Source organism: Eulemur rufifrons, chromosome 30 (genome assembly GCF_041146395.1).
Source record: "Eulemur rufifrons isolate Redbay chromosome 30, OSU_ERuf_1, whole genome shotgun sequence".
Classification (NCBI taxonomy): Eukaryota; Metazoa; Chordata; class Mammalia; order Primates; family Lemuridae; genus Eulemur; species Eulemur rufifrons.
Window position 1 is genome coordinate 54373924 of NC_091012.1, and position 24496 is coordinate 54398419.

The window sequence follows — 24496 nt, forward strand, 5'->3', positions numbered from 1 at the left end:
TTATTTCATTCAATATTCAACCAACGTTTCTGGATCACCTGTATGTGCCAGGAACTATGTGAGATTCTGGTGGTTTATAGATGAATAAAAATGGCCCTTGTCCTCAAGAATTTTATGATCTGATCAGATAACATGGAGGTTAGCAAATGAATACAGAACTGTGTGATAATTGCTAATGAAGATATGTCATATACGTCCCATGGCAGTAGAGGAAGACTGGCCTCAATCTATTAATATCTGAGTGTGATCAGGGAAGGCTTCCCAGAGAAAGTCAGGCTTGAGATGATTTTTGAAGGAAGCATATAATGGAATCCATATTTGGCTTATTGAAGACATTGCATCCCACCTCTTGTGAGATTTCTGACCAATGTAGATAATATATCAACTCCAATATGATGAGAGAAATCTGCCTTCATTTTGGAGATGTCTAGGCACCTCTTAGGCCTTCTAGTGCCTTCAATGAAGGAAAGCATTGAGTACCCAGAATGAGTTTTTGCATTTACAGAATCTGAGCAACCTGGCATTTCTTGACAGAACAAGGTCCTTTGGATTTGGTGCCAGTTTAATGTAATAGCTATTTGAAGTCTACAAAGTACACTGATAAAAACAAAGTGGCTGGTTAACTACAATATATTCAGCATCTAAAGTTTCTATTACTGGGCTAAACTTCATTGCCCTTGTCAAACATCTATAATGCTAAATAATCCTAATCATTCCTTTGTCTAAGAATAAGTGCAATTACTGACTATCTAGGGTAAAGGAAATTAAATTAGCTTAGAAAACTTCCACATGCCACTTCCAAGCTGAAAGAACACAAAACTCTATTAAATTCTTATTTCTTGGCTATACACATTTCAATATTCTATAATATGTATGTTAATATGTGGAGAAACTATTTAATTTATAACAGATGCATACGTAGAAGCAGTACTAAGCAACATTTTGGAGTGTAGTCACAGGGGCACGGAGGCCTGAGCTCACACTTCCAAACCTTTGGAGACTAACACCCTACCTACTCTGGAGGCAGTTCATCTTCTGTTGATGTCAGAAATTGGCTATTGGGTTCCCAGAAGCAGTAGGACAAGTAAGAGAATCCAAGGAGAATCTCCAATTTTGGCTGGACTTGTGGGAGAGCAGGTGGTTGGGAATAATTAAGGTCTGATTTCTGGTGGCCTCTTACCAACATAATTAGATGCCTTCAACCACTAATGAACCTCACACTCATGTTGGGCTATTTAAATCATCCAAGAAAGCCTTGGCCACAAAGATGTGTCTTGCATCACATTTGGCAAAAACCTGCTGGGCTCTCTGTGCCAGAACTCTCCAGTCTTCACAACTGAGGGCATTTTTAATCACCTGCAAGTTCAGCCTAGCCCTAGATTATGGAACCAGTCCTATTTAGATAGTAGGAATTTGGGGTACCCCAGGGCGGTCGTTTAGCATCCTAGGCATTATATTTGATCAAAATTTGACCTTGCCTGTAAGTCAAACAATTTAGATTTTCTTTTGTTCTTGTGACAGAGATCTGTATTTGGACACCAGTCCTTGTAACTGGGTTTCTGTGTTAGACACACTACCTTGAATCCTTCAGCCTGGGCCCCAGCCTTATTCTTTCTCTAGCCCTCTTAGAAATTGGAGCTCTGTCCCTAACTTTAGTACCTTGGGTTACTCTCTGCTAATAGGTACCAGAAAAGCAGTTGCTAGATATCTAATGTTGCATCCCATTTATCTGCCAGACTAATTATTGTTTTCCTACTTGTGGGTGATCTTCGTGCTGACCTTCTTATGTCAACCAGATGACACCGATTCTTTGGTTTCTGTGTCAGAAGAATTTCTCCCAAAGCCACTTCCTAAATCTTGGGTCCCTGTGCTTTTCTCTCTCTTTTTTTATGCCTCAGCCCACAGGCACTTTATCTTGGCCTCTTAGCAGCTATCGCCACCAGAGTTATCTCTTGGGATTCTTCACTCTCTCAAAGACTGACTAGGAAATGAGACAGTCTTACCTATTGAACTCAAAAAGTCCACAGGCCCAGTTCTTTTTAAGGCTTTTACCCCTTAATCATGGGAAAACAAAAGGGGGAAGTTATAAAGGAAAACATTTCTTATAGTCCTTTTCTGTAATTTCTAACAAACTTGTTGGTGTGGTGCATTTATTTACACCCCTTTCTTTTATTTGTCTCTGCTTTTTTCACCATGTTTCTAACTCCTTCTCCCATGTTCGGTTCAAAAGTATTTTGCTTTTGTGAAAATCCCTTATCATAGAGCAGAAGCATGGTTTTCCTTGTTTAACATTACATTCCCAGTGCCTGTAAATAGTTTCTAGCATATAATAGGCACTCAAAAATTGGTGAATTCATGAATAAACAAATGAACACACAAAATTCCTAGGATAAGGGAAAAATGATCCTAGAACTTGTGGAAGATCATGCAGGGCCTCATAGGCATGGTAAAGAGTTTGGGAGTTTGGATTTTATTTTAAATGCAGTAGGAAGACACCAGAGGATTTTAAGCAGGAGGTGAAGTGATCTGATTTACATTTACAGAATAACTTGCTATTCTGTTTATAGCAAGAGTATTGCAAGAGTAGGAGCTGAGAGAGCCCAAAGGAGACTGGTGCAATATTCTAGGTGAGAGAGCGTGGTCATGTGTGACCAGTAGTGTGGTAGGAATGTAGTAGCAATGAAGATGGAGAGAAGTAGATGGATTTGATAGCTATTCCAACTGAGTTCTACAATTTGATAAAATATTACTGCTGCTTAAATAGAAGGATAATTGATTTAATTAAAATAAATAAGCACATAATTAAAATTTTAGCTGCTAATACATAATAACTGTGAGATAACTATGTGCTGAGGAAATGACCTATATAAAAACATTTGGCACATAGTAGGTACTTAAGTAAAAAGTGTCATAGGTGCCTTAAAATTTAATTTAGAGAGTCAATAGTTGACTTGTTATTATGGGATATTTTGAAAGAGCATAAATAAAACAAAATTATTTCTGGGAATATTTCAGATTAATGGATACATTCCAAATCATGAAAATAACTGCAAACTCATTTCCAGCCCAGGCATCCTTCTGCATGTTTGTCTTCTAAAGGATAAGCACACACACAAGAAATCATTAAAATCAATTCTGATCATGTATGCATGCTGTAGCAGGTGCACTAAGGTCTTTGCCCATTTTTAATTCTGTCCTTTGGTATTTAAAGAGTAATACAAGCTTTTGCCTCTGGCATTGAGACATTACTCATTCATTAGAACTGGGCAAACTGGCTCATTTATGTAAGGATGGATCCAAGTGTTGGCTTAGTCCTGAAGGCTAACCACTATCACACTAGGCAATGTGATTCTCAGAGTTTGCAGTTTTAAAAACTACTGTAATAATTGGTTAACATAGGGAAACCACACAGCATTCCTGGGAGAGAAATATCAAGCCTATCCAGATTATGGAGCAAGTCTTATGGTCAGACTAGGATTGGCATTTCTCTAGTGATGTTTGGGGGACCATTTAGCTGCAGTACATGGTTTGTGTCAAGGATTATTAGGAGAGAAAACTAGCAAAGTGGGGTAAGGGCTAAATCAATGAAAGCTTTTTAGCCTTAACTAATGAGTTTGGACTTAATCCTGATTGCAGCAGGGAGCCACTTGAAAGTTTTAAGCAGGGGATTTTGAACTTGCCTTTCTTTCCACTTCCTGAGTATAGGATTTCACTTTACTTATTGTGAGCATGATGAAGGCAAAGTTCCTTAGTGGGTTCTTTATAGCTCAGCCTTGATGGCTGCTTAATAAATATTTTTTTCTTATCAAGCTTCATCTCTCTATTGAATTTGGTGGTCATTTACTGAATGTCTACCATGTGAAAAGCACTGAACTAGGCTTTTGTTTGTTGTTTAGTAGAGATATCAAATATGAATCTTTAGGCAGTAGAAATACAGAAAAATGTTTCTTGATTAGGGAATAGTACCTTTAAATGCTCAGATTTAGTTTTTTCTCTGTGGTTTTCTCTCTTATCTGTAGCTCAAATGATTAATCCAGGCTGTTAGATCCTTCCCGTGACTCTACAGCCACCCCTGCCATCAAGCAGTATCATTCCCTTTGCCAGGTCACTATTGCCTCTAGGATCAAGTCCAAATGCTTTAGCTTGGCTTCCTAGCCTCTTCACAAATCTGGCTTCAACCAGGCTTTCAGTCTTGTTTATTCTACCCCTGAACTCTCCTCCGCCCCATGTGTCCCACCTCCAACTTCCCCTAGGTACACTATCCAGGATACAGAGCAAGCTTGACTTTGTAATCATGACTTTCTCTTAGGATATCATGCTCTTTCAATGTTTCTGTGCTTTTGCATTACAGTTGATGAGGATATGTCAAATCCCTAAAATATCTTGGAACTTAAAAACATTTTGTGTTGAACCAAATTACAAACTCCTTTTGTTAAAAATTTATGAATTATTGCCATGGAGGGACCATGTATAATTTGTCTTTATCTTTCTTCTTCAATCTAGGGCCTAGTTAAATGGTTGGCAGATAGGAAGGAAGTGGCCAATATAATTCAGGTGAATGAATGTGTGTACAGAGAATTTAAACTGATTTTTGTATAGTCCAAGCCAAGCAGAATCAGGATAATGAGTTTGCTAGAGGCCAGGGGGTGAAGTGCAGTAGGCGGTGAAAGGGGGAGTGTGTAGGGGAGAGTCTGCAAGCCAATGAGCAGAATTTTTGATTATCTACTGTTTTAGATCATTTGCCTCACTGATTCCCTCCATTGGTGTGTATAATTGAGAGCAAGGAATGGATCTCCTGGTTAATTGGCTTTTCTGATTAACCAGTAGTTGACTGGAGAGTTTTCTGCTTTTGAGAAAGCTCTCCCTAAAATATATCAAATATTATATTTTTAGTGCAATATAATGCCCCCCAAATCTCTTTATGATTCAGGAATCATAAAGAACACTCTTTCATAATAGACTGGAAAGACAATAATTGGTAAATATTTATCAAACATGTATTAGTCCATACTTAGCACAAAGCCCTGTAGAAGATACAAAATGAATAATACCTGTGGAATAGATAGGAAACAGCTGAGTGCTCTGGGAGGACTCCATGGAGGAAATAGAATAAATGCTGGAAATTGAAGAATGCTTGAGGCTTAGGTCATGGAGAATGGAAGGGGAAAAGATATATTCCAAGTTGTGCAAAACATAAAGAGTGACACAGCAAGGCATAAAGAGCAGATTGCACCCAAGGATTTAAAAGCATAAACTGTAACTACAAAATGGAGATATAAGAAGGGTGAATGCATTAGAGGAGAGCTAGTGCAGTAGGAGACAAAGCTAAACAGTTTGGCAGGGGTTTAATTTTGGATGGCCTCAAATGCCAGGCAAAGAAAAATGGGCTTTATTTTGCAGACAACTGAGAGCTGGGAAAAGGACTCAATTAGATCCTTGGTTTAAGAGGATCACTCTGGCCTAAGTATGAGTGACATGTTTGAAGAGAGTGAGAGAGACTGGAGACAGAGGAGCCAAATATAAGGCTATTTCAATAACTCGGTCATTCACACATTCATTAATTCATTGAACAAGTATTGAATGAGTATCCATTTAAGCAAGGCACTGTTCTGGCCTGGAGGAGAAATGGCAATTGGAAGGAAGGCTAAGCTACAAAGAATGAGTGGAAAGTTGGGTAAACTGAAGAGAGAAATCAATGACAGGGATGGAATTTCAATATTATAAAGGTATAAATTGGGTCAATTCCAGATTTCCATCTTGAATCATGCTGAAAGTTTGATTGGGATGGAGGAAGAAGAGTGGGATTCTTCCTCTGGGATATTCTTCCTCTGGGATATTGAAGGGCCAGGCAATGGTTTGGGGATAATGGGCAGAACTTCCTTTCAGATCCTTTACCCTCGGAGAGTATAGAAAGCCTACAGGATGTACCCTTAAGCATAAGGCAAATAGGACTTATTTCCCACTGGGACAAAATCCTGCTGGGACTCTGAGAGGGGCTTGACTTATATTGGTGACTACATTCTATTAATAGTTGCCTTTAACTGGCTTCCAGAAAGGGCAGGATTTTGTACATCTGTATGTACTTGTGGAAGAATCATCAGGCACAGGCTCAGGGTGGGGTTTGACAAGATGGAGCTGAACCAAGGAGAAGGGAAGTGTTAATTGGTTTAGATTCACAGATGCCAAATTTACAGAATCCGGTTATTGGATTTCAGGGGTGATGTAAAGGGAAGGGTAACTTTAAGAATGTTAATATCATTAACTATGCAAGTTTTTCTACATATTTGTGTCTCTTTTGCCTCTTCTACAAAATGAAATAGATGAAATAGATCAACTCTGTGATAGGCAAAATAATGGTTCCCCAAAGATGTCTATGTCCTAATCCCCAGAACATATAAATGTTATATTACATAGAAAGAAAAGATTAAGGTTGCAGATGGAATGCATGCCGCTAATCAGGTAATCTTAAAGAGATTATCCTGGATTATGTGAGTGTACCCAATATCATCACAAGGGTCCTTAAATAGGGAAAAGGGAGGCAGAAGAGGCAGAATCAAAGAGATGGCTTCATTAGAAAGATTTGATCTCCCATTGCTGGCTTTGAAGATAGAAGGAGACCACAAAAAAAGGGCATGCAGGCAGCCTCTAGAAGCTGGAAATGACAAGGAAATGGCTTCTCCTCTAGAGTTTACAGAAAGGAATACAGCCTTGCTGACACCCTTGTTTTAGCCCATCAAGATCCACTTTGGCCTTCTGCCCTCCAGTACTGTTAGATAACACACTTGTGTTGTTGTAAATCACGAAGCTTGCAATAATTCATTGCAGCACCAATAGGAAACTATTACAAACCCAACAACTTAATTTCTTCAAATATTCATTAATGTAAAAGTTCTTACTGAGATGCACATTTAATCATGTATTGCTATAAAAAATATCTGAGCCCTATACCAAGTAATTTGGATGCTTTAGAGCTAAGATAGGGTCCTGCTAACTTATTTCTTAAAGTTGATTTAATGCATTCCTCCTTTTGAAAATTACTGTAATCATTCCCCAAATATCTGCCCAGATGAGAAGAGCCAAATAACAGAGTCATTCAGTTATAGCTGTGGAAATCAAGGTGAAAAAGAATGAGACTGAAAGGTGGACTATGAAGCCTTCAAGTTGTAACCTAGTTTTTATTGCACAGTTTTTAGAAACCTATAGGAGAATCCCTTTAGTAGAAGCTGCCTACCTGCTATGATCATTAAACAACCTTTCAGAAAGTTTTTGGTAGTATGTAATTACAAAAAAAAAATTTCCTCCTTATCTTTTCATAAAGTAAATTATTAATATATTGTCTTGCTTTATAGTACCTTTAGGGTAAGACATATTAAAAAATTATGGGAGCATCATTTGTACATATTCTCAGCCTTGGAGCCCCCCCCCCACTAAAATCATTTGAAGATTATTATTCAAAGAAGTATTAACCAGCATAGAGTTCTGTGAGTCGCTTTCTTGGACATCTTTTAGTCCATACATCCAGTAACCTTGGGTTGTTATTAATGTTACATTCTTCTCAAGTCAATCCCTAATACATTTTTTCTTTAGTGATGTCCAGTTTTAGAACTTGTTTCCATCAATCAGTTCCTACTTCCTCTTTAGATATTTTTTCACATTAAGACTTCTTGGCAGCTGGACATTTTCAGGATACCATAAAGATATTTAGATGTCTTTATTGCATAATTTCCCTTTTATGTGAGTGAAATAGAGAAGTGGGGCAGGAAGGATGGAAAAAGAGGCAAGGAGAGGTTCTGAGGTAATCCTATCGGACTTCCTTTTGATTGAAGTCCAGGAGCGCAAGGCTTAGTTGCCCTTCAATGCAGAAATCAATCAGTCAGTCAGCCTATGACCTCTCTAGATCCTCAATTGGACAGCTGGCAGAGCCTTAGGGGCATGACAATGAGGAATGAAACCTTTGGGTTGAGGGAATTAAATAGGATTCCTTGTGAAGACAGAAGACAAGGCTGAGTACATAAGAGCTTTGCTGAAAATGAGGGATAACTGCAGTGATTAAACACTTGTTTTAGCTCATTACCACAGGGGAGTGACAGTCCCAGTGGCAGCATATAAAGCAGGGAAAGTAGACCAAGTTATAGCAACAGGAAAGCAGTCCTTCTGTATGCCAGCACCAAAGGAGCTTCTGTCATCACAATCTGCCTGTGACATGTAAGTGAGGTCACTTTACATGAATAATGCATGATGGCTAAGAGGGAGGAAAACAAGCTTTCACTTCCAGCTGGGGCCTGAGGTTTTGCATTATATTAAAATATATTAGGGGAGAATGGCTTCTCTATACTTCCATGAAATTGCTGCTACCAGTGGCTCTCCTAGTCTCTGCTTTGTTCAACTTCCTTCCTGTTTAATAGGCAGAGCCCTCCCTGACTTAACCCAGATATGCCAATCCTATATTTACAGTCTATTAATTAGTAAGCTATAGGTTATGGGGCCAGAGCTCTGGACTGCTAATGTCATTGTTCTGACACTAGCTAGTGATGTGATCAGGCAGATCATTTAATCTCTTGGTGAATGGGTATGAAGATACTTAATCCTCTAATGCCTTACAGACAAATCAAGGGTCAAATGAGATGTGAATGACCATGAAAACTCTTTAAAAATATATAAACCCATACATATACAACATAAGCAGGGTGTGATAGTTATCATTGATAAGGCCTCCTCATCTGGACTAGGTCTGTCTCAGACTAAGAACACAGGGGACCTTCCAAATTAGTAGACAATATCATGGATAAATGGTTTACATACAGAAGCACAGAAACAGGGCAATGTTGTCAGCACTTGTAAATTAGCACCCTATCAAGCATCAGTGGCTAACCCCTACTGTTGTTTTGTGTATCTGCAGGCTTGTTGTGGTGCTTCATGTAGGTAGAATCAGAATCTTAGGTTTTTGACTGATGACTAATTGCAGCTCTTCTCAATGAGTACCACTTTCCCAGGAATAGTGTGTTCTTAAAATAAAAAACAAAAAATGGGTGTGGGGAAGGACTTCCTTTCCTGGACAGGATGGAGTAAGAGGGACCAGATTGGCCCTCCAATCTGAAACAACCGAGCAATGGGCAAAATAAATGAAATAGTTGTTTGCAAGATACTGTATATCAGGCAACAAAGACAGTGACCCCTAAAACAACTGAGGTGTGGCCAGGCACAGTGGCTCACGCCTGTAATCCTAGCACTCTGGGAGGCTGAGGCCAGCAGATCATTTGAGGTCAGGAGTTCAAGACCAGCCTGAGCAAGAGTGAGACCCCGTCTCTACTAAAAATACAAATAAATTAGCTGGACAACTAAAAAGATATAGAAAAAATTAGCTGGGCATGGTGGCGCATGCCTGTAGTCTCAGCTACTCAGGAGGCTGAGGCAGGGGGATTGCTTGAGCCCAGGAGTTTGAGGTTGCTGTGAGCTAGGCTGATGCCATGGCACACTAGCCCGGGCAACAGAGTGAGACTCTGTCTCAAAAAAAAAAAAAAAAAAAAAGAAAAGAAAAGAAAAGAAAAGAAAAAAGACAACTGACGTGACCCCTATGATTGACCCAGATTCCTGCTGCCTGCCTGGATAGAGCTTCCAGGTCATGTTGCAGGGAAGGGCAACCTAGGAAGAGTCTGGTGGACTCTCTGTGTTGAGAAAATGGAGCTTAAAATCTAGACAGACCAAGACAGCTGGAGTTCACAGGATAGAGTAATGAAAAGGAAAGAGCTGTATATAGAGAATTCTAGAGATTTGCAGAGGGATCCCCTTGAGTATTGAGAGGAATACTGATTCATGCTCATGTACAAAGAAATTACCCTAGCCTGGTGAAATAAAATATCTAAAAAGGCTAGAGTTAACAGTGCTTGGCACTCACACAGGGCTGGAAATACTGCCTGTTCCCACCAGCTAGACTGGAAAACCTCAAGATTCCTAGGGCATTGGGTAGAGTAAAGATAAGGTTTTTGATGGAATAGTGGGAAATAATTATCCCGAGACTGAGCACTGCTCTGATCTTATCTAACAAATCTTGAGATAAAGACACTCTCAAGGATGAAACTATTTTCAAGTTTTTTAACTATATCCCCAAACAAACCTCAAGAAAGTTTCTGGAAATACAGAAATATCAAGTGCTTAACAAGGAAAAATTACAATACTTGGCATCCAATAAAAATTATCAGCTATACAAGGAAATAGGAAAATTCAATCCAAAATGGTAAAATTAATCAAAACTGAATTGAATTGACACAGATATTAGAATTATCAGACAAGGGAATTAAGGCAGTTGTTATAACTATATTCCATAGGTTCAAAAACTTAAAGACATGGAAAGTGAAAAATGGACCCACACTAAACTTCTAGAGATGAAAACTACTATCTAAAATTTAAAATGCACTGGATGAGAGTAATGACAGATTAGAAATTGCAGAAGAAAATATTAGTGAACTTGAAGACATAGCAATACCAACTAGCCAAAATGAAACACAGCAAGAAAAATAGAATAACACGAAAAAGAACAGTGTATCAGTGAGGTATAAGACCACTACAGACAGCCCAATATACATATAAATAATTACAGTCTCTAAATGAGCAGATGGATAGGGGGACAAAAAATATTTAAAGAAGTAATAGCCAAAAATGTTTCAGATTTGATGAAAAGTATAATCCCTCAGTTCCAAGAAGCTCAACAAATCCTAAGCACAAGAAGCATGGAAAAAAATGACACCAACACATATCATAATAAAATTGCTTAAAACCAGTGGTAAAGAGAGAATCTTGAAACTAGCCAGCTGGGGAAAAAATCACATTATGTACAGAGGAACAAAAATAAGGATGGCAGTAGACTTTTCATCAGAAACCATGAAAGCAAAAAGACAACAGAACATCTTTAAAATACTAAAAGAAAACAATGACCACCACCACTTGACATCTTTCTTTCTATACCCAGTGAAAATACCTTTCAAAAATGAAGGCAAAATAAAGACCTTTTCATACATACAAAAGCTCAAAGAATTCATCCCCAGCAAACTCTTACTATAAGAAATGTTAAAGGGCCGGGCGCGGTGGCTCACGCCTGTAATCCTAGCACTCTGGGAGGCCGAGGCGGGTGGATCGCTCAAGGTCAGGAGTTCGAGACCAGCCTGAGCGAGACCCCGTCTCTACTAAAAAAATAGAAAGACATTATATGGACAACTAAAAATCTATATAAAAAAATTAGCCGGGCATAGTGGCGCTTGCCTGTAGTCCCAGCTACTTGGGAGGCTGAGGCAGTAGGATCGCTTAAGCCGAGGAGTCTGAGGTTGCTGTGAGCTAAGCTGACGCCACGGCACTCACTCTAGCCTGGGCAACAAAGTGAGACTCTGTCTCAACAAAAAAAAAAAAAAAAAAAAAAAAGAAATGTTAAAGGAAGTACTGTAAGAAGAAAGAATATGATACCAGATAGAAATCTGTATCTTCACAAAGGAATGAAGAGCCCCAGAAATAACAACTATAGAATAACTATATAATATATTTTTCTAATTATTTAAATCTCTTAAATATAATTGCCTATTTAAACAAAAATAATAAAATGTACTGTGGAGTTTATATAAAAGTGAAATGTATGACAGCAAAAACACAAAGTTCAGGATTGGAGAAATGGAGGTATGGAATTGTAGTTTTTATACTCCACACAAAGTGATATGATATTACTTGAAGGTAAATTGTGTTAAGTTTAAAGATGTTATAATACAAAACCTAAATCATTCACTGAAATAACAACATGAAGAATTATATCTACTAAGCCAACAAAGGAGGTTAAATGGAATCATTAATAAGTATTCGATGAATCCAAAAGAAGGTAGAAACAGAGAAAAAAAATGAAGAAAAATCAGCAAGACGACAGACTCAAACCTAGTGATATCACATTATCACATTAAATTGAGATATTTCAAGCATTCCAATTTAAAGATGGATATTATCAGGTTGGATAAGAAAGCAAGACCCAATAACTATATGCTGCCTATAAGAAAGACACTTTAAATATAAAGATAAAAATAGGTTATAAATAAACAATGAAAAAAACAATACCTTGCTAACAACATAGCATGCTAATCAATAGATAGTTAAGTGGCTATATACGCTCAGACAAAGTAGATTTCAGAGCAAAGAATTCCAGAGAGGGAGATAAGCATTCCCACTAGAGTGAACATCAGAGACTCTGTTTTCGTTTATCCCAATATCCCTCACCATGTTTCCCACAATATCTGGCATATAGTTAATACTCAAGAAAGGTCTGGTTATACAGGGAGCCACAACCAGTCTCCTGGCTTCTTGTTTAGTACTTCCTCCTTTGTACAATTTTGTTTTCCTTTATTTCCTGCATAGATACTTGCGTTCATTGTAGCACTGTTGTTTGGTCAGCTGTTCTAGTGTAAGGTTTCTTTTTCACTTGTTAGGTTCCAAAGCTTCCTACAAGGCTGTATAGGAGAGGGATGAGTGCTGAAGAGGGGGGTGTTTCTAGCCTCCTTTGCCTTTGTTCTGTCTCCTCTTCTGAACCTCACTGCCTCTATTGGTCATACAACCTCTTTCATCTGCTCTGCTTTTAAAACCATGGTTTTTTTCTTTTCTGCCTCTAGGTATCTGGAAGTTCCTTTTGGCTTTTATTTTTTTCTGATCCTCTTTGCTTTCTCCATTCATTCAATTCTGTGTTTACTTCATCAAAAGGATCAAATCATTTCATCTGTTACTGTCAGCAGGAATAGTGATGAAGCATGCTATCTAGTATACACCATTGGTGTTTAGGGACATCCCCCCCCACACACATAAAAATAAATGTGTTAAGGAACACATTTGGGTACCTCTGGGGGACATTTTTAAAAATCTCCATTTCAATTTTTTTCGATATTGTATTTCTACTTTATTAATGTTACCAACTCTACCTGTACTTACATAGACTAGTCTGATATCGACACGCAAGGCATGAACTGCCTATGACTTTTAACCAAAACCTTGTAATTTCCTTTTCTTCTTCTCATTCAACCCCATTTTAAAAATTTAAGGTAACAATAGTATATATCACTTTATTTTTGTGTAGGATTTACTCAATGGTATAAGACAGCCAAGCTCCTCCATCCCAGCTGATGGGATGGGGTAACCAGTGACATTTGCCCAGGTTGTCAGGTCAATTTAATTCTTTCATTTTGCAAATAACCTTGCCATTTACACAGGTTGACTCTGATTCACAGGATATAATAGCCAAGGGGGTTGTTACTTGCATTTGAATTTTTAAAATGCAAACATAAGGCTTCACAAGGCAGCATGAGATATGAAAAGCTTTCCAATTGCTAAATGCAGAGTGGCACCCTTATATACTTACAGTGGCCCTAAATACTCCTGTTTCAGTAAAGGAAAAGGGGAGAGTCCTGAAGTGTTTCATTGCTTCTCAAAATACAAATGGAAAATCTGGGTCTAATGACTTTTCACTCATAGTGCAGTTCAGCTGGAGGAAAAAAAAATATCTTATGTAAGAGGATTTCATTGTAAATAAAATGAATCACTGACAATTTTTTAAAGGAAGCAGAACAAAAGACCTTAATATAAGCAAAGACAAAAAAAATTGCTGTAAATATGACCTAGTTTTATTTGAAAGTATTTGTAGCAAAGTTATAGAACATATGTACTGTTCTCAATGCAGACATAAAGAGCAAGAGCCATTAATTTTCCATTAACCTGGTTGCCTTTTAGGTGTGTAATTAATGATTTATAGTTATCTGTATCTCCCTGCACTTCAAAAATTGAGAAAATGCCTGGGTTATTCAGGACCTAAAGTGGTTCATATGAACTCTGCAAAAATTGAGGCAAAAAAGGTTTTGATTAGAGTCATATTAATAATTGCTTCAGTTCTCCATTTCGCCGTGTGTGTAGACAACCTTAGACAAAATACCTTAGTACAAAATACATTTCTGGACCAATTAGTGGACTTGGAATATACATTTGAATGTTTAACATAAAAATTTCATCTGGTTTTGCATTAAAGTGCTATCAAAAATTCTAACTCCAAAGAGAAAAAAATAAAATAACTGCTTCTCATTTTATTTATACAAAATAATTAAAGCAATTGAAAGATCAATGTTTTTTGAGTTACAGACAGTCTCTAGGCTGCTTCATGAAACTAGAAATTGTTCTAGAAATACAGTAAGGATGGAACTCAGGATCTGTCCCCGGAAAAAGAGAAAACCTTACATTTCTAGTTTATTCAACAAGGTGTCTTAACCTTTCTGAATTTAATATTCTTAATCCATACAAATGAGGATGATGTTATGGGAAATGTGGAGGATTAAATGAGATAATATGTGAAACCCCCTGATATATAGTAGTGTTCAGTAAATGATACTACTCTCACCTATCACTAACATTTGGAGGGAGAAAGAACATAGTAAGCTTTATTTAGAAACACTGCTTTGTTTGGCCTTAAATACTTTCATCCTTCTGTGCTGAAATGGTACAAGCATGATTAGGTATAAATGAGAGATGAACAACAATGAAGCTTCCCACTAGAAACCCCATCATTTACCCTCTTCTCAACAATAGCTTGAAATAGCATGTAGCTTGAAAATATATTGGGTTTTCTCTGTAAGTAATGCAGGTACATTTCCTGGTCTATCCAGCCTTAATCTTTCTTTATTGCCATGTCTAATTTTTGTAGATTTTGTTTCCTTTTCTCTCAAATCTGTATACTTTTCAGTTTTCTTTTATCAAAAACCTGGCTTTTTAATGTGGGATCTGTCAGATTACGGAAAGTAGAAATGCCTTTGTATGCTGAAATGGACTGAGGAAACCCACTTATTCAGTGCAGCCCTTACGTATATAACACTTTATTTACGCTTCTGTTGCAGCTCTTACAGTAGCATGCCTCAAGTCCTAATCACTTGTGTGCAAGTGTGAATTCTCCATTAGACTGTAGGATCTTTGGAGGAAATGTTGGTGTTTTATTCAGTTTTATGACCTTGGGAGCTTAACACGATACCTAATGCACAGCAGATATTCAACAAATGTTTGTTGATTCACTAATTTACAAAAACTCTCTAACAGATGCCATTATTATATATATTTTTGCCTGTCTAATGAACAGACATTAACAAGAATGACAATATTGAGTACTGGTGAAACTGCAGAGAGACTGGGTGGTTCTGGTGTTACTGTCACTGTCATTATTTTTAATGGCAGCTGAGTGTAAACTGGGCAGTCTTCCTGGAATGCATTGAGAAAATATGTATGAAAGCTCTTAAGTATTTTCATGCCTTTCGACCCTTCAGTTTTAGTATCTTTTCTTGATTGTTTACAACAATTTAGCAGTGAGGATGTTCATAGCAGGGTTGAATATAATAGAAAAAGAATACAAACAACTTAAACATCAAGTAATAGGAAAGTAGTTAAATAAACTATGTAATATCCACACAATGAAATACATTTATGCAGCTACTAAAAAACAATGGTGTAGAACCACATTTATTAGGATAGAAAGATATTCCCTGTAGACTTAAGTGAGGAAAAATAGTTTACAAAATAGTACATTTCCATTTTTATTACACACCTGTGTATCTTTAACTGTCTATACCTATCGATATATAAGCATCGAATGGGCATATACCAAAATATTAGTAATGTTTATTATTGGGTGGTATAATTACACATTTTTATTCTCTTTTTCTCCCTGCTGATTAATGTCTTTTGATTTTTCTGAAATGAAAGTGTAGTATTAGTGCTAAATTTGTTTCTAAATGAATACAGGGAAGATAGAAAAATGCCTGAACAAATGAAGAATTACAAAATAGTTATTAACAATTTCATGTTGATTCCATCCTGGAGGGCTCAGCCCCAAGCCACTGAAGTGCAAATCAGGATATGAATTTTAAAGAGGGCGACAGAGGTCATCCCAGTTTTTCCATTTTAAAGAGAATTGACATGAAAATAAGACCTGGCTTTTCATTTTAGATAAATAAAACTTTACAAGAACATATAAACAAATATATGGCACAAGTGTTCATAAACATATTCTTAGCCTATTAAAAATATGATTTCTCTATCATTTGCAAATACATAGTGATTTTAAAAAGAAAAATATCCTCAGGTAGCCAGATTGTCTTATTTTTTTTCTGTAGCAAATGCCTCTTTTTTTCCCTGAAGATATGAAAATCTGGTTTTAATATCAGAATATTTATGAAGCAACAATCAACATGGCAATTTGACTATGGCCTACTCAAAACATATATATTCTTTGTTTGCTGAATGATTTAGTCTACTGATGTCTTTGTAAAGATTTGAGAACTGTAGCTAAGCCTATAATAACATTGCTGTATTTCTTCATTAAAAGATAGAGCTACACTATTTCATTTTCCAGAAATATCACAGAATAACAATGTTTTAGCACTTTGGCATCTACTTTAAAGGTATATTTGCATTAGTTCTTAAGAAGTGAGAGTTTTAAAGACACATAATTGCTACTGCCTGGGAGGAAAAGGGAAAAAATGGAAGACACCTGTAGTGATAAGAAATGGAAGTAGAGAAGAATGATACAACTGGAATCTTGCTCAAATATGTATATCTTGTGTAGAAGCCAGTATAAACTAAGTCCATTTGGGTTTAGATACTAGAGTACCTGGGGGATTTTATTATAAGGCTGATTTACCTATATAACAGCCCCATGACAGAGATTTAAAGGTGAAATTTGTATTTAAGTACCCGAGGCCCTTTCTTAACTTTGCTTCCTTCCACCTTTTCCTTTCTCACTATTCTTTTTGCCCCCTATGGCATGATAATGCTGGCATTAGCAGCAATGATTATGTAGATTACATTAACCATTGATAATTCTGAGAACATCAATTTTTATTTTCATATATACTGAACAACCTGCAGAATCACAAGGCTTATAAATCAGCCCTAAAGAAACACTTAGGCTTGAATCTATCACATAATCAAGACAAATGTATTTCCTTCTTGAATTATCAACATTAGCAGAATAATTATCTTGCTTTATTACTTTTCATGGCACTTTCTTCAGTCAGATTCTATATATTTTTTAAATTTTTTGTTGTCATCTTTCTCTTCCCACCAAAATGTAATCTTCATGAATATAATACAAGGAATTTGTCTTGTCCCCTGTTGTATTTCCAGCACTTAGAAACTTCCTGGCAGGTAAGAGGTGCTCAATAAATATCTTTTGAATTACTTTGATTTTCCATGTTTTTTATGGCCAGTAGTAGGGCTATATTTACGTTTGTGATTAGGCCATCCTTTTAAAGGTTGATCAGTATGTTTACACTATGATCACTTTTAAATTGTAAATCTATCTAAATTGTTAGCCTATCCTATTTAATAATAGCTCAGGTAGTCAGAAAATGGAGCTAAAGATATTAAGGTTTGTGTTCTACTTTGTTTTTCCAAGTATTAATTGAACAATATGTTTTTCTCCCTGTGCTAATTGCCAGGGATAGAAGAATGAACAAAACACAGCCATTGATCTAAAGGAGCTCACAGTCTAAAAGATAGACATGTAAAGATATGGATTTGATACAGTGTACTATGTGTGAAAAGAGAGATATTCCCAGAGGACCATAGGAGTATAAAGGAGGGTGTGACTAACTCTGATTCTAGGGGTTGGGCATTAAAATAAATGAGACATAGTTTTTTGTCCTCAAGGCATTTGCAGTCAAATGAGGAAGATAGACACATAACTATAAATGTAATGTACTATATGTTGTATTTGAGATATAAATCAACTACTATGGGCACATCAGGGGAATAACAGTTCTGCCTAAGGAGTTAGGAGAAGGCTTTATGGAACAGTTAATATATGTATTGGGTCTTGGATTCACTGTGCACAATGGGAGTAGAGGGTCATATAGGGCTGAAGCATAAGAAAATGCATAGAAGTTAGAGTAGCTAAGTGTAGTAGAATAGAAGAGAGGTGCAGAAGGTTAAACCCAGAAGGGTAGAAGCCAGATTATGAAGGCTATGGAATGCTATGCTAAGGACTTTGTACATTATAATATAAATAATGAAGATATTGAAGACTTAGGCCTTCCTATTTCTGTCTGGTTTCAGTTTTGTGGGTTGACCTTGATGGTGGTCATACTAGGTTGATTTAGCTCTGGGAAATCAAATTTATACCATCAAAGCACAGAGTAATATCTAAAAGCCAATTCATTAATTTACAATGATAACTGTCTCTGCCAAAAGGATTGGCATACTTGTTTTCACCTCCCACTTGGGAAATCACAATCGGGGCACAAAAATGAAAAGGTAAAGGAAGTTGTTGTCATTAAGGAAACAAATTTGTGATAACTAAGTAAAATAAGTGCTCTTATTCTTACAGGGGTACATTGGCACACAGACTCAATAGGCCTAGGCACAATTTTGGGGGAGGCCTGATTTGGCTTTGGACTAAATTAAGTGAATTATCTGAGCCTCAGTCTCCTGATACCCCTCTGGTACCTAATCCAAGATTTTACATAGCAGAGGATTTGAAACATTAGAAGCTCTTACTGCTTTTTATAGAAAATTCCCACTAGGGCTATGAGAGGACCCAGGGTATTCATTCATCATTCATTTTAGTTTACTCTCAATACAAAGTTTTGCTTTAAGGTAATAAAAATAAATATCAAGCAAATAATGGATAATTTACACCATAGTCAAAGCATATATCTTTGATTTTGAAGTGTAAAAACCAGAATTTATTTGTAATAGCATGGAATTAAGCACCTGAAACTGAAATCAATATATGTCAAAAATTAAAAATGACACCAAAAGTAAATTCAATAATTCCAACTAAAGCCAAATTACAGAATAGGTATGGGACATTGAAAAATAACAACTCCAGAGGTAAGTAAGAGAAAGAGATGTGGGCAGGGGAGAGAGAGAAAGAGAAAAGAGAAAAGTGAGTTAGAGGAAGAGGAGCCATATTCAAATGAGGAGATATAAACTTTTCAACATTGTCATAGGCCAGATGATAGAAGTTAGCTAAAAAATGGCAATTTGAAGCAATAATGTTGTGGCTATTACTGATAGATTTTTTTCTTCCTTTCATTCTTTCTGCCTCTTTTTAAAAAGACAAGCTGAAGTGCAATTATATCACTGAAAGGAGGAGGGGGTATTTATTGAAAAGCTGGAGGAGGAACAAGGAAAGAAATGTTCTCTATCCTCCCCAGAAAGTGTGACATTGCCTCAGGTCTGTAAATGTTTGAAAGTCACATTTATGTGGAAAGTTTTGAATAGCCTTTCTTAGGCTGTGTAAGAAATGCTGTCCTCTTAAACAGATATTTTTCAGCTCATCTGACATTTATTATTCACTCTGACATTATTTCAAATACCCAGAAGGAAAAATGAATGTGAGATCCAATTCACAAAGAGCTCTTGGAAGAATGGAAAGGCGTTATGACCTTTTTATATACCATTCTGGTGTTGATTTTCTCTTCTTTCTTTTAACTCAGCCTCCAGTTATTGAGCTCATTGTGCTCCCAGTAGAATGATTTATTTTGTGTTTCATTAAGAAAGTGACCAACAATTAATAACAAAATCTCCAATATTTGGTGACTTTACTATGGCAGAGCTGCTGGAGACGAAGCTTGAGACATGGAGAAATCACACTGGAAAGTTTAGTGTGTGACTATGTGAAGTAAATTGTTTATAACTCAAGTTCATGGCTCCCAATGGTTGGATAATACCCCTTGTGTTCTGCCATAATGTTTCTTATGCAGGTGTTTGGTCATTTATTCAGCAAACATATACAGTCATGTGTCACTTAACAATGGGGGTATGTTCTGAGACATGCATCATTAGTAATTTTGCCATTGTGTGAACATATAGAGTGTGCTTACACAAACCTAGATAGTATAGCCTACTGTATACATAGGCCATATGTAGACTATTGCTCCTAGGCTACAAGCCTATACAGCATGCTACTATACTGAATACTGTAGGCAATTGTAACATAATGGTAAGTATTCATGTGTCTAAGCATATCTAAACATAGAAAAGGAATTTTTTAGCTCTATTATAATCTTATGGGACCACTGTCATATTTGTAGTCTGTTGTTGACCAAAACATCATTATGTGGTGCATGACTATATTAACAAGTGCCTGCTGTTTATCAGGTGCCTGTAGATACAGAAATGAACAAAATACTACATTTTCTCTCAAGGAGCTGATGTTGTAAAAGGGACTATAGATAAGAAAATCAGCAATTGCAATGCAGTAACATCAGAGGTTTAATGGTATATATACAGGGCTCTATAAAGACACACAGGAGAACACTTAACTCATTCTCAGTGGAGGATTAAGGAATATAACACTTGAGCTGAATCAGAAAGTTCAGTGTGAGGAAGATACTTTAGGCAGAGGAAATGACATATGTAAAAGTATGATCATGGAAGAGAACATGCTGCACATGGGGAACTTCCAATACAGTATATGACTGGGGATAGGGTGTGTGTTGAGAAGATGGCTGGAAATGAAGTCAGAGAGATACACAGGGGTTAGTTGCACAATGCAACATCATATGTGCTGTTCTAGGGAGTTTGAAGTAAATACATAGATCCATCCTTAGATGGGGAAGGGCTTTGCGTTTTATTCGCCCAGCTGTACTTATTTGTAGGTTTTCAGTGATACAGGCACTTTTTCATTCCATCCACTATTACCTGTAGTTGTTGCCTTTTACATAGTAGGTACTTGTTAACTCTTCGTGGACTTTGAACCTCCTGGTAGGCCACTTGGCTAAAATTATGGCCCTGAAATAGATAGAGCAAAGATAATGGAGTTGATGAGTCTAAATAGGAAAATGTCTTTTATGTCATTAGTGCTGGGCCCCAAGAAATGGACAATCTGTTATATTTATATTGCAGTTTCATTAAGGGATGAAGCGGTGCTAGTGGGATACTGGCCATTTCAGACTAGGCAGCATGTATGAATGCCTTTATTGGTGAAGCCATTCCAGGTTTTGGGTTTTGGTCTTAGTTTTTCAGAATATTTGATCAGTTTACCCATGCTAATCAAAATCAGACAACTCTGATCTTCCAGGCATCCATTTTCTTAATTTATGATAAGGATTGTATCCAGCTGGTATCAGTCTTCTGTACAGGGCACATCCTCCAATTCAGAAGTTCACTCTGGGGATAAAATGCTCCATCAAGATATTACTTTGTGAGCATAGAGTTATAATAAAGGGAATCTGATGTTCTCAGGAGACATTCCCATCAAGCTATGGTAGCACGACAGATTGTCCTTTTCCACTCCAGAAATTTTCCTCTCTGGAGAACTGTTATTTGTTTTTAGAATCAGAGTACTGATTCTCCTGGACAGAGCACATTGACACATCCTCACACTTTGGCTCTCCCTAGAATCCTTTCTTGCCCCCACTTGTTATGACATTACTTGTCATAGTCTAGCTTACATTAATCATAGTTTAGTCTGGATGGAAACTGAATCAGCATTGGAAACTCATCAGTGGCACATTTACAAACCATTTCTTAGGATAGAAAAACTTCTGTAGGTGGCTTGTTTTATTCGTTACTTTGTTTCACTTTCAGAAAGTAATTTCTAGTTTGATCACCAATTTGGGGGAATAGTCCCCATTTTAGGTCCATTGCATCCTTAAGTCCTTGTGCATTAACAGCCAATTAATCATATATCATTAGGCAATAAGTGAACAGGAAGAGTTCCAGTTCAATAATTTGTGAATATTTTCAAAGCACTAGAATTCTTTTTGACAAATGAAATCAAACCAAGAGCATGTCTATGCATATTAAGCAGGGTTCCAAGGAAACACTGATCTGTTTCATCTGCTCATTTTACAAATGTGAAAACTGATGCTTCTAGATGGGCAATGACTTATCCAAGATAGCACAGCTGATCAGTGGCAGATCCAAAATGAGAAGCTAGGTCTCCTAACTCTTAGTCCAGTGCTGTTTTTACTCCATCACTCACTATTTGTAAAACACGTACAAAGATAAGGATGGAAAAGCAAACTGATATTGCATTGAATGATCTCTGCAAGGTACTCATTGACAATTCTAACTAGAAAATTCCCATTGAAATCTTCAAGCAATCTTTTTATGGGAAACAAAAAACAATGGAAGGGATCATTTTTACTTTTGGAAATTTCCACCAGTCCCCCTGTACATCAATATGCTTTCTGACCATTTGCCTATTAAAACAGGCAACTCTGATGTCATTTATTTGCAACCATACTCATGCTTTGAAAATGCATGTTAAATATTATCAATATAAACATAGGGTATTATAGAATATTATCAATATAAATATAGAATACCTTTGTCAGAAATCCTGGGAAATCTAAATATAGCATGAATGTAATTGTGCAGGGTGCAGTTTACACTTGTTGGGAGTATTGTCAGATCAGATTTTTATTGTTGCATGGAAACAGTTTGGGCTGGGTGGTTTTGGGGGACTTTTTCCATCTCTGAGAGATCTTATTCTTCCTTATGTTCTTTAGCCTGACCTGGCCCCTGATGTCTACCCTGATGTCTAGGGCTGACCCTAGAATATAGGTAGAAGATTAAAAGCAACAGTTTGGAGCTTTCCTTGAACATTGAACATAGTAGTTATCTTTCCCTGACTGGATGTTAGGTCAAGAAGGGAGCTGGTGGGTGAGCAAGAAGTCTTAGATGTTTAAGTCTATAACAGGTCCTAGCTCCTGCTTAGGGCTCAATTTCTGCCTCTTGAAAATGACAGGGGAGGATAAATTTCTCTCTTAGATTCCCTAGTAGTTCTGGCATTATGTAATATCTCATTCTTAAATTTAGTCCATTAATATTAAGCATTCATCAGTAATTCAGAGCACATGGAATACCTAGCATCTAAGCTATGTGTTTACTGTGCTGCTATTTCTAGGTTTTGCTCTTCAGCCCAGCCATGTGCTTTCCCCCCAGCCTCTACCCTCTTTCCATGAAGATTACTACCTGTGCGTTTTCTGTTGCATCTATAGCTCCTGGTTTTTAATTCCTTTAATAGATTCTTTGACTGCCTACCAAGAGTTAGGTATTGTCCTATACACTGGTGCCATAGAGAGAAAAGTCCCTGTCCTCAAATGGAAGAGACAAACAAGTAAACAGGTAACTAAGCAGTGGCAATACATTGTGGTAAGTGTTCTGGGAGTGGTGTGAATGTGGGGCTTCTGGGAACAAACAAGAAAAGTATCTAGCTGTATGGGAGATCAGAGGAATTGGTCACAGTTTGAGAAGGAGGTGAAGCCTGAGGTAAAATCCAGATGAGATGGGGGAGGGAGGATATTCCAGGCAGAGGGTATAGCTCAAAGATTTGCTGCAAGAGAGCATGTTGTGTGTACAAGGACGTGAAAGTGATTGCTTTAGCTATCCAGTTTCTGTAAGTAGTCAGCACTTTGGAGTACCTAGCTCTACACTGGATCTTGGGTAACAGAGAAAAGAAGTAAAGAAAGTTTGTGACTCATGTGGCTTATGTCTCAAAATTGTTTGAGTCAGCTACTTGGAATGTGGAATGCAATTTTCCCACAAAAAAACAATGGTCTCCACAGTAGTTAGGTTCCCAAGCCAGCCCATAAAAGACTATGTAACCCATAATCTGAAGGATAATTCTGTATTAATAACACTATAGATGCTAATGACCATGTGAAGCTGTGCTTCTGTGGGAAAATCCATTCAATGTTTTAACCGTGGGTTCCAGAAACATCCTCTTTCCCATTGAATATTCAATAGTGTGTGAAGAAACCCTTGCTTTGCCACCCCTCCAGCTGGTAATCCAGTGGTCCCAGGAACTTTCTCAGCTCCCGGCTATTACCCATGTCTCATGGAACTGGGGAGAGGATATAGCAGGGAGAGGAATGGAGATAGCCACTTTTGAACAGAGAAAAAGGGTATGAGGAAGAAAATTAGACAAGGAAATGACCAGTTATGTTAGAAAGGAATAGGTTCCTCAGAGGCAATGGAGACAGAAATGAAAGCATAGCTGGGAAAGTACATCTTTGCCCAGGGTAGAAATGGGGAATTGCCTTAGTATAGTTTGTGCCACTGTAACAGAATACCTGACAGTAGGTAATTTATAAAGAACAGAAATTTATTTATTATAGTTCTAGAATATGGGAAGTTTAACATCAAGGTGCTGGCAGGTTCAGTGTCTGGTTAGGGCCCAGTCTTTGTTTCCAAGATGGTGCCTTTAATGCTGTTTCCTCCAGAGGAGAGGAACACTATTCCTCACATGGCAGAAGAATGAAAGAGCAAAGAGTGGACCCACTCCCAAAAGCCCCTTTTTAAAGGCATGACCCCACCCATGAGGGTAAAGCCCTTATGGCCTAAACACCTTTTAAGGGCCCTACCTCCCAATATAGTTACATTGGCAATTAAATTTCAACATGAGTTTTGGAAGGGACAAATATTCATACCATAGAAGTAAAGGAAGGAATTAGCACTTATTGAGTTTTTACTGAGTTCTAGCTTGCCTTATACA